This window comes from Palaemon carinicauda, chromosome 39 (assembly GCF_036898095.1).
Source record: "Palaemon carinicauda isolate YSFRI2023 chromosome 39, ASM3689809v2, whole genome shotgun sequence".
Taxonomy (NCBI): domain Eukaryota; kingdom Metazoa; phylum Arthropoda; class Malacostraca; order Decapoda; family Palaemonidae; genus Palaemon; species Palaemon carinicauda.
This window is the reverse complement of record NC_090763.1, coordinates 41703154-41715653: the sequence shown is the minus strand read 5'-3', so window position 1 is coordinate 41715653 and position 12500 is coordinate 41703154. Positions and strand designations below refer to the sequence as shown.

The window sequence follows — 12500 nt, the reverse complement described above, 5'->3', positions numbered from 1 at the left end:
ACCATCTAAAATTGTGGCTGTGCTGTCTGCTTGCACATTACAATATTCCAGCATACTCTGTGTGTCTTAGTGCAGCCGATTGCCGGAACCTATATCTAATAAGGGGTTCTTCTATTCCCCTTCTACCCAGGGATCTGAGTGGTCTCAGTCCCTGCTACACCTCGCGGGCAATTTCTGTTAGAGGCTTAGCTTCTACCTACCACGGCTTATCCATATGGATTTCCGCTTTGTGACCTTCGGCCACAAAGGAAATTGCCTACTGATAAGGTTGTAGTAACCGACTGGGCGGGATTCACAAGTATGTGTCTATCTACTTCCTTTCCCGCTCACTACTCTCAGGCATTATAATACCTTATGAATTATCTTAATGCTTAAAAATTTAGATTAAGTTATCTTAATTTTAGAGTAATGTAAGTCCTTCTTATGCCTTCCATGTACTCATGATCTCTTTCTTTTACAGGAGGAGTATATGAAGTGCGAAAGCAACTTCTGTGGAGTGAAGCGCCCGGACTTCTACGGGCACAAGGCGTGCCGGACCCACGCCCCCTGCGCCGCCAAGAGAGGCGACCTGAAATACTGGGACCCGCAGCACTGTAAAGTCTGCAAGAGTCGTTTGGCCGAGGCGTTCGACGATCCTCCCTCAGCGGAGGCAAGGGACAACGCTCGAGAGAAGCTACGCAAGTGGGTGCGTGGCTTCCAGAAGAACGCCACTAGACCGTATCTCGCCAGTGAAGATTTGAGGGCCTTGCTGTTTCCAAAGGCATCTAAAGACTCTGTGATCCCCAGTGATCAGATCCCCACCGTCCAGCTCGTGGTGGAACCTGATATCGTCATGGCCCAGTCCATGCATGAGTGCCACTTGGATTCCGATAACGTGGAACGTATGTCGGAAGTGTCGGAAGAGACGGAGAATAACCTCATGGGCGAGGAGCTCGACTATGAGGAAGATCAGGTGGAATATCCTGATTCGGAGTCCGAGGTCGCTCCCACTCATACTCCCGCAGCGACTCCTGCACCGTCCGAGGAACCTGTTCCTTCGACTTCCGCCACCCCGGACCCTCTTCCATCGGGCACTCAGGAGGTCTTCAAGATGCTTGAAGCCCTCATGGAAAGAAAACTTCGAGAGACCCAGGAGCAATTTCGGTCTACCCTAGTCAACTTTAAACAACCGAAACGGATTTCGGTTAAGGACCTCCCCGCTTGCTCGGATACTAACCCATGGAGATATGCTGAGCATATGCCGATCACGACTGGTAAGATCTTCATCAGTGAGAAGGTTGGCTCTATCTTGTTGGAAGAAGTGGAATTCTTCCCGAACTTCGAGGCTTATCCGGACTGTTACGTCCGGCTCAGGTCCGAACCAGCCTCAAAGGAAGAGACCGAACCGAAGGAAGTAATCGTGTTCGACCTAGCGAAGGCCCAGGCTATGCTAGCCAGTGCTGTGAAGAGTAGGGGTTTCACCAACTCCAAGATGCCGGCGCTCAGTAAGAGGCACCCAACCTTCGTTGCGCCGAATGCTGCGACTTTCCCCTTTATCGAAAAGGCCTTCACAGCGGTCTTAAAGGCAGTGGAGGAAGGGAAACCTTGCCCTGCACTGGAGGAGTGCAGACCCTTCTCCCTTAACGTTCCTCCCGATGATAGGCACTGGAAAGACGTCCAGTCAACCTTCACGGTGGGGAAGTTAGAGCCTGACGTAGCCGGTCATCAGTTCAATGAGGACCTCCCAAGGCTAAATGATCACCTCCTTCGTAGGGAACAGGATACGAAGGAGAGGCTTGCCGCATCGCTGTCCCTCCAGGTACAGCTTGAACTTATGGCCGGGGACACTAGAGTCCCGGACCTTTACATGGTCCTAACCAAAACACACTTGGCAACGGTGACTAAGGACCTGTATAGCTTCACTAAGGCTCGCAGAGCCTGTCGTGAATTCGTGTTTGCCAACGCGACGGTAAAACACGAACCCCGGAGGCTGATTTCCTCCAATATCTGGGGTAAATATCTCTTTCCCTCCTCCCTGGTGAAAGAGATTGCAGACAAGGCCGCCACGGAGAACAGGAACCTTCTCCAGAAGTGGGGCATGTCGAGAAAAAGGAAATCCTCTCAGGACGATGGCCCTCAACCTAAGAGGAAGTCTCAGAAACCGAAACCCCACCAACGTCAACAGAGACGGCAGTTTCCGGGTTCCGCTACTCCCCAAGTGGCCGCACAGCCACAGCAGACCTTTCAGTTGGTCCCCCAACCGGTGGTGTCGCAGTCACCAGTCTTTACCCCTGCATTTGAGCAACAGGCTACAGTACTACCTTTCGTCCCAGAGGTAGGGGCTCAAACAGAGGTTCCGGCAGAGATTCGTCTCGCCGCCCCTCCAGAGGCAGAGGGGGAAGGGGAGCTAGCGGCCAAGGTGGCAAACCCTCAGGACACCAGAAGCAATGAAGTGCTTCCGGTGGGAGGAAGACTCCGCCAATTCCAGGATCGTTGGACCTTCGATCCCTGGGCACACAGCATCGTCAAGAAGGGACTAGGCTGGAGATGGACGCAACCACCCCCAGCCTTCCAGCAATTCTTCCAACAGTCAACCCCCCTCCTGGAAGAATACGTCCTAGAACTCTTGAACAAGAAGGTGATCAGGAGGGTAAAGTCAACCAGGTTCCAAGGGAGACTATTTTGCGTTCCCAAGAAGGACTCCGACAAACTCAGAGTCATTCTAGACTTATCCCCTCTCAACAAGTTCATTGCGAACAACAAGTTCAAGATGCTGACTCTCCAACAAATAAGGACCATTCTGCCTCAAGGGGCCTACACAGTCTCCATAGACCTGGCGGATGCCTACTGGCACGTTCCAATAAACCATCACGCTTCCTCCTACCTAGGATTTCGACTCCAAAGGAAAAGTTACGCCTTCAGGGCCATGCCCTTCGGGCTCAACGTGGCTCCACGGATCTTCACCAAGCTGGCAGATGCCATCGTCCAACAGCTCCGCCTTCGCGGCGTCCAAGTGATGGCCTACCTAGACGACTGGCTGGTCTGGGCAACATCGCCCGAAGATTGTGTAAGAGCCTGCAACAAAGTCACCCAGTTCCCAGAGCATCTGGGATTCAAGATAAACACCGAGAAATCTCGCCTCTCTCCAGCTCAGAAGTTCCAATGGTTGGGAATCAATTGGGATCTTCAGTCACACCGCCTTTCCATACCGCAGAAGAAAAGGAAGGAAATAGCAGGGTCTGTCAGAAGACTGCTGAAATCCAAACGGATCTCAAGACGACAACAGGAACAAGTTCTCGGCTCTCTACAGTTCGCCTCTGTGACAAACCCAGTGCTTCGCGCACAGCTAAAGGATGCCGCGGGAGTCTGGAGACGTTTCGCATCCATCGCTCGAAGAGACCTCAAGAGACGACTTCCAAACAGACTTCGCTTACTATTGAAGCCGTGGTTGGAAGCAAAGGCCCTGAAAAGGTCCATTCCTCTTCAACACCCGCCTCCATCGATCAACATCCACACGGACGCTTCACTGGAGGGTTGGGGAGGTCACTCCCACCAACGACAGGTTCAGGGAACATGGTCTCCCCTATTCAAGACGTTTCACATCAACATCTTGGAGGCCATGGCGGTTCTTCTCACCCTGAAGAAACTCTCCCCGCCTCCCTCGATCCACATCCGTCTGACTCTGGACAACTCGGTGGTAGTCAGATGTCTCAATCGTCAGGGCTCGAGATCGCCCCAGATAAATCAGGTACTTCTTCCAATCTTTCGTCTGGCAGAAAAGAAGAAATGGCCCATGTCTGCAGTTCACCTACAAGGATTCCGTAACGTAACGGCGGACGCTCTATCACGGACAAGCCCAATAGAGTCGGAATGGTCTCTAGACGCAAGATCATTCTCCTTCATCTCTCACCAAGTCCCGGAAATTCAGATCGATCTCTTCGCAACGAGCGACAACAATCAACTTCCTCGATATGTGGCTCCGTACGAGGACCCCAAGGCAGAAGCAGTGGATACCATGTCACTGGATTGGAACAGATGGTCCAGGATATACCTGTTCCCTCCCCCCAACCTTCTGCTGAAAGTCCTCTCCAAACTGAGAACCTTCAAAGGGACAGCGGCCCTAGTGGCTCCCAAGTGGCCCCGGAGCAATTGGTCCCCTCTGGTCCTGGAGCTGCAGCCCACGCTGATCCCCCTACCGGGCCCAGTTCTCTCTCAACAAGTACAGAAGTCGACTGTCTTCGCTTCATCACTGAAAGTCAGGGACCTTCATCTCATGATTTTCTCTCCTTAGCCGCAAAGAAAAGGTTTGGAATCTCGAAGAAAAGTCCTGACTTCCTCGAGGAATACAAGACTGAATACACACGACGGCAATACGAATCTTCCTGGAGAAAGTGGGTCTCGTTCGTCAAAGCAATAAAAGCACTGAAACAACTAAGAGCGAAAATCACCTACTTCATTCGCAGAGCGGATCCTGACAGTACACCCGCAAGTCATGATCCTAGAAAAGTCGCGTCTTCTCTGAATTTCTTCCAGAGCATGGATTTCGAAAGCCTCAAGAGTTTCACAGGGTGGAAATCGTCGCGCGTTTTCTTCAAGCACTACGCGAAGCAAGTGCATGAAGTTAAACATTTCGTGGTAGCCGCAGGTAGTGTTATGAAACCTGCCGTTTAACTCTGCATAGAACAGCGAGTTACTTGGGATTTTAACTCTACGGGTGCCTGTGTTGACCCTCTTGTGATACATAGTGATTTCATGGACACTTTAGTGTTTCTAATAGACTGTTCTTATCAAGGTGAAATGTCATAGACTTCACATGAGTGCCACATGCTCTAGGGCATGATGTGTTTTTATTTGATAAAGACTGACGTTCCTCTGGAACTTGTGTTTCTAAAAGTGAAATTTCTTTCAGATTCAAGATTGAAGTCTTTTGTTTTCTACATACATTATTCTTTATTATTGTACATTAACTTTACACTTATTATTGCAATTGTTATCACAATAATCTGCAATCTATGAAATAAAATGTCTATTTTATTACATGTGCGTCTCTCTCCGCTCCTATTATTTATTATGAAATATATGATTGTCATAGTTTCATTTAACCCCTTCCTTTTGAATGAGAAGAATAATATAAATTTACTTGTATTATATACTCACCCATGCTGTGTAATATTCCTACCCGAATACTTACCTTCGTCCTGCCTTCGAGACCAGATTGATCTCTCCTCCAAGGAGCGTAGTGATTATTTATCACTTACCTATGCTTGATAATGTTCCTACCCGAATATTAACCTTCTGTCTTGTCTCCGAGTCCTGCACGAACTCTCCGCAGGGTGAGTAGCCCTTCAATGATCACTTCGAGATATTGGTATGGTCCACCGGGACTTCTCTGCCAGGGGGGCAGGAAGCTGGATCCCCACGGAAACTCTAGCGAGGACACTTTACATACCTCTATTCGAAGCCCTTGGCACTTGCATAAAAAAGGGGAAAATTTCCACGATACATTAATTCTCTGGTACACTTCCATCAGGACGTCATGGCTTGTGCCCAAAAAACGGATTTTGAGCGAAGCGAAAAATCTATTTTTGGGTGAGATAGCCATGACGTCCTGATGGACCCTCCCGTCTATTCTAGTTCAGCCTTTCAGGCCCCGCCCTGTTCTGCTGTATCATGGAGATTAGCAAGGAGCTGGCATCAGGATGAGGACGGACGTAACGTCATTTAGCAATGGCGCCCGTTTGTTTACATTTCGAGTACCAAAAGCAGCCACGGACGAGTGTAACTGTGGAACGGCTCCCCAGTTATTCTCCACCTTTCCATACCGAAGTGTTAACTCTATATGGGGTGCAGATAGGTATGTGGCGTGTTAATACATGCGTCCCCTGTTGATATACGATATCCTAGAGGGAAACCTTTAGGGTACTCGCACCAGAAGTTAGAATTCTGTGATAACCTTTAGTTTAATTCTCTGGGAATATCCCTGTAGTCAAATATACCCAAGGAAGCTACTGAAGGAACCTTCCATCAGGACGTCATGGCTATCTCACCCAAAAATAGATTTTTCGCTTCGCTCAAAATCCGTTTTCTCACCATAGCCTCTCTAGACGTAGGAAGGCTTTTTCATAGTCCACAACCCATCAAAAGTGATTTCCTATATTTGTTGTACAACATGTCTCAAAAGGAAAATTTGGTCATGTGCAACTTCGACATTTCCTAAATCCTGCTTGTTCATCTCTCAGCTTTTCATCAATCTTTCTCTCCAGTTTCTTTAGAATAAGCATACTACATATTTTCATAACAACTGACGTGTTATGTCTTTGTAATTATTGCAATCAATCAGGTCTCGGTTTTTTTGCAATTTTCACCAACACTCCTAACTCCCAGTCATCAGGGTTTGCCTCTTCCTGCTACATTCTACAAAATAATCTTGTAAGTACTCTGGGAGTCACTGCCTTTTTGGCCAGTATCATTTCGGCAGTTATTCCATCGTATTCAGGGGCTATTCATCTCTGTAGTATTTTGAGAATAGCTTCTACTTCAAACACACTGAGTTTATTCATGACCACATCAAGGTCTTCATCAGTTTCAGGTATATCAATCAAATTATTCCCTTCATACCTCCTATTCATAACTTCACTAATGTGTTCCATCCAACGTTGTTTCTTCATCTTCTGTTGTTACCCCAAATCGATCCCTCTTTTTGATGGGTATATGCTTCTTCTTCTTTGCCCTCATAGAGCTTTCATTAATAATTCTATGAGCAATTCTTACACCATAGCCACTTCTTGAATTTCAAAGCTTTGTCAGCCTCATTTACTTTACTGTCTAAATATTTTCTCCAGTCATTCCTAGCTTTTCTTTTGACCTCACTATCCATACTGGAATACTTAGTATGCTCTACCTTGTAATTTTCATTACTTCCTCGAAAAATTTCAACGATCAATTTCTGTTTTTGTCTCCTTTTTATAGTATCCTAAGTATCATTTGATAGCCACGAATTTCTCCTGGTAATTGCGTGTCCCAAGACTTCATACCTACTTACTGATATACTGTAATGTTCTTAATATCACACCATTCTTAACTGATTGTCTACTCTTCGTCTCCTAAAGTCTCTAAGACTGCAAATAGATTCCTACATTCAATTGCAAATGTTTTTCTGTGCTCTTCTTCTAAAATTTTAGTTGTATCAAACCTATACATTTTATCTACCTTTCTGTTGGGTTCTTTCAGTTTTAATTTCAGAGCGGCAATGAGGAGCTGGTAATCACTACCAATATCAGCACCTCTATAGCTTCTTACATTTCTCAAGAGTCCTCCTTCTCTCTTTATTAATGGCAATGTGATCTATTTGCTTTTTGTAATTGCCACACGGTGAAGTCCATGTATACTTGTGGATGTTCTTGTGTTGGAAAAGAGTACCTCCAATGACAAGATTGTTTGCAGAACAGAAACTCATGAAATGTGCTCTATTTTCCTTTGCGACTTCGCCAAGACCGCTCGACACCCATCACAGTCTCTATTCCTCGATTATTTCTTCCAACTTAAACAATGAAGTCGCCAATCACAATTTTCATATCTCTCTCAGGGATCTCATCTATTACACTCTGCAGTTCTTCATAGCATTCATCTTTCCTTTCATCAGGGGAATCATTTGTTGGGGCATAGCAAACTATAATACTCACGTTGCACTGCTTTGATTTGAACTTTCCTAATAACGATCTACTATTTACAATTCTCCACTCGGTTAATTCCATTTCTGCTCTTGGTGTCATCACCATTCCTACTCCTTCTCTTCCAACTCCATCTGTTCTTCCTGGGTAGATATATACATTGCTTTGGTCTAAAGTTTCCTTACTAATCCCCTTACAACGTGTTTCACTTAGGGCCAAGATATCCAAACAATATTTCATAAATTCACTCTGCACTTGCTGTAACTTCCCAATCTGATTCATCGTTCTAACATTCCAATTACTTATTTTCAACTTTTCTTAAGCATTTATAAACCGGGAGATTCTTACCACCCCGCTAGGCCCGGGACTGGGAGCCATTCTTTCATCTTCTCTTTCCAAGACTGACTAAATCCATAGAGGATCCATTGGCTATATACAGTACATTAAAGGATAGCCAGTTCCTTGTGATGCAAAGCGTCTATCTAAGGAAAGTGACCCCTGCCGGTCCACATAAATTCTAGTAAGATCAACCACCAGGCATCAGGAGTAGAAGCCGAAGAGACAGTTTATCCATCGCCTTAAACCCCATCCGTCACCCTGCTACCAATGGCTTCATCGAAATTTAGGGGGGGGGGGGCATTTCCTTCACACCCAAAGCTCTGATTACTCCAATAGGTAGCTCATCCACTTATACGAGTATAACCGTTGGCAAACATGGATTGCTAAGATATACTGTCCAGCATGGTATATATTTATTTATATACATACATATATATATATATATATATATATATATATATACATATATATATGTGTGTGTATATATATATATATATATATATATATATATATATATATATATATATATATATATATGTATATATATTATATATATACATGCATATATATATATATATATATATATATATATATATAGTGAAAAAAGATATTGTGAGTTTAAGTAAGTATCTACTAATCTTTATATCTTTATTAATATAATTACATGCTTTAATTTTTAATATCTTCACTGCAAATCCATATTTCTTAAAGACAACATCAGTATATGATAGATATAAGATAGTTAAAATATTATTTAGTAGTAAATAATGATAACTAATGATTAAAATTGATAGTAAAGATATAGCATTGAAGATAATTAATATTGATACATTTAAGCGTGATGTAGGTATTGAAAAGTAAGATATTATTGAATTGTATCGGTATAAGTTAATGAAAATGTGATATATGAAAAAGTTGTGAAGATAAGATATAGTACACAATATACGTAGCGAAAGTACGATATTATTGTGGAACTTGTGGATAGGACTGAAATATAATTTGCTGATATAATGTGATATAGCAGTAAAGATAAGATATATTAGTGATCATGTAATATAGATTATAATATAGAATGAAAAATAATGGCAATCACATGAGGGGACATTTGGTTTCCATTTGTTTTAAATGCTGGGAAAGTATTCGTAATAAAAAAAGAAAGTATAATAGAAAGAGGTGCACACAGGAATAGCAGGCTCTGATCGAGAGAGAGAGAGAGAGAGAGAGAGAGAGAGAGAGAGAGAGAGAGAGAGAGACTAAAATGATCCGAAGGAAAGTATATCCTAATAAAATGTAAAGAGATGCAGGATTACTTAGAAACTTAAAAATTTTAGATGTTTTCTTAGGTCTATTAGCTAACTCATAAGGAGAACACCACGGCATTGTGTACTATCACGTCATTAATTATATGTAAAACAGAAAGAAAGTGTGGACATAATAAATCATCTTGCCGGCCACTGGTCACTGAGAGAGTGGTTAGCTGGTAGCCTGCCACCTGCAAACAAAATGACGACCATCAACCCAGTGTACGGGTAACTCGTATGGCGCTACTGTTGTATATATTGGTTCTCTAATTCAACCCTTCCCACCCCCTCCACATTTCCTAACTACGACCCGTTGGTTCTGCAATATGTGGGTGAGAGTGGTTTTCGAGTGTACCTCTCGATGTACCCCATATCAGATATGTGTGCAATTCTGTCAATCATACCGGTAAAATCAATATGTTCGGCAATACTTAATATTCGTTTATGATCATTATTAGCATATAAATTTCCGCATGGTTAATGCTGAATATTAAATCTGAAAATAATAAAATGATAACCCTCTCATATCAGGGTTCAAAAACGATAGAATAAAAAAAGGAGCAAATGCGGTTACAGAGTGGAACAACCAGTTTTGCTGTACTCTCTCTCTCTCTCTCTCTCTCTCTCTCTCTCTCTCTCTCTCTCTCTCTCTCTCTCTCTCTCTCTCTCTCTCTCTCCAACTTCATAATCACATTAAAGAAGGTAAGAGTAAATTATGGGAACAAATAGGAAGCGTCATTTCCAGTAAATTGCATTAACGTTCCTTAAAACGAGCGTGGAAACGTTCCCAGACAAGAAAGTCGAGTTTTAGTACACGTCTAATTGCATGGAAATACCGCATGAGAGAGAGAGAGAGAGAGAGAGAGAGAGAGAGAGAGAGAGAGAGAGAGAGAGAGTTTCTTTTATCATCGAATTGTTTCTACATTTTCGTTTGTTATATTTCTTGGCTGACTATTTTTAATATATGCAACATTGAATCTCTTCGTTTGACCCTTGAGATAACACAAAAATAAGGTCGTTCCGTAATCTAATGGAAATATTCCTAAAACTTGCAAAATTCGTAGTGATAATTCTGGAATTTCTCACCTAATCTTAATCTATACATAGACGTTATTTCATCTTTAAATAGTTTTGAAAAACATATCATATTCCTTCCGTATCGCCAATATTCTAGAACTCACTCCCTTCCTTTCATCACTACTCTTAAAAGTGTCCTTCTGCCATCCTCTGAAATTTCCAGTTTTCTTGACAAAAAATAGGTTTCTTACTTTTACTTCTAAATTTAATTATTTTACGAAGCTTCCTCGTATTTTATTCTCACCAGTCTCGTTGCTAGTCTTCCGTGAGTTTTTTCTATTCAAGAAATTTGATATCATGGCGTATTTTTTGGAGTAAAAATTATGATTTGAGTGTAAAAAAAAGGACCTTATTTTATAGTTTGTCAAATTTAATATCTTACCTATTTTCATTCATTGCCTTTACCGGGGTTTAGACTATTCCTCCTTTATTCGAACTTCTAAAATCATTTTACTTTTAATTTTTCTCTCCTCAACATTTTTCGTTTACTAACTTTATTAAAGTCTCAATGTCATAAAATGCTGTCTTCATTTATTTAACGCTTTTAATTTTAATGTAAATTATCAGCTTTATTCTTTCCCCTTTACTCGGGCATATCCCAATCATTTGAATATGAAAATAAGTCAGCCGTAAGTTCCTAATTGGAAAAAGGATCATTATCCCAAGGCTCCATCAGGATCCTATTTTCAGTTCAAGCTATCTTAGTCACTATGTCTCCTTCCTCTACGGATGAAAATTGTCTGCGCTTCCACATGAGAGTATTTTTGTAGTTTTCATCCTCGCTCTCAAAAAGATAGACTAGTTCATATATTAGCAATAACTGTTCAATGGAAAAATCAAATGTTGTGATTACGAAATTTACCTTGACTTAATCCGAATATTCCTTTTTTTTATGACACTCATACTGAGAAAAATTGATCGAAAATAGTATTTGAAAAACTTTTACAAATCAAGAGAGAGAGAGAGAGAGAGAGAGAGAGAGAGAGAGAGAGAGAGAGAGAGAGAGAGAGAGAGAGAGAGAGAGAGAGCAAATATCAGAAGAGAAATAATAATATAAAACCATAACCTTGATATATATAACATGCAGTGTCCACTGTACCGGTTTCTAGCAACTTTTTCTCATACCTCTTCAAGGAGGTGGATCTATAATTACTTTTGAATAAATAAGAGAACCTTACTGTAACCCCGTTTTTTCTGTACGTGTGACTAACCCTAATATAGAGTCAAGTTAAAAAAAAAACCTAGAAACGTTACTAAGGGTGAATTAGATGTAAAGACAAATGTATCGAGTAACGATTAAGGAGAACAACTACAGCTACACATAAATGGTTGCTGATTATTTCCGAAAATTGTTCATGAAAATAACTTCAATTTACACATTTAACTCCGCTGTGTAAACTAGTTTCGGCATATTTTTGTGAGAAGATGAGACGTTTTACATCGTAAAAAACTAAGGACATCTTAAAAGGTTTCTGTAGAGCCATGTTCTACATATAGCAATGATGACGATGAGAGCACGATTATACATATCAGTATACAACGACTTCACAAAAACACGCACACTTGTTGACTAAAGAGAAAAATAGAAGAGGATTTGAAATAGTTGTGAAAATGTATGAAATTATCCCCAACTGTTCATAATTGAAACCCATTAATTAGGACGTACATATGGTCCAAGGATGATTAAATATAGGAATAAAAGGAGGTTACGTTAAAAACATATGGAATAATTGATCAGTGCTTCAATAAAAAGGGAATGACGCACACAACGGAATGAGCGAAATACAGCAATAGTGTTCCGTATAGTATACTCAAAACGGAACCAGGAAGGTTGGCTCAATAGTATGATAGGTAATATTTTCAAAGGACTGAATCAGCTCCGTTGTTAGAGAGAGAGAGAGAGAGAGAGAGAGAGAGAGAGTGAGAGAGAGAGAGAGAGAGAGAGAGAGAGAGGGAGAGAGAGAGAGTATTAGGGGAGGGGATGATTTACAATATTGGAGAATATATTAGGAATAAATAATTGTATTTTTTCGTCAGGAATGGGGACCAGAGCTGTCCGTACATAATCAATAAACAACGCCAGGAGTCAACGACTCCTCATTAAAAATGTTAGGTGAAAGAGTTAAACTGAACG

The 12500-nt window shown here is 42.0% G+C and overlaps 1 protein-coding gene across 22 annotated transcripts in view; it reads right to left on the bottom strand.

Moving 5' to 3' along the window:
* LOC137631142 (synapse-associated protein of 47 kDa-like) overlaps positions 1–12500 on the bottom strand; it is a 717291-nt gene that overhangs the window by 127157 nt on the left and 577634 nt on the right. The gene's annotated exons all lie outside the window — the stretch shown is intronic.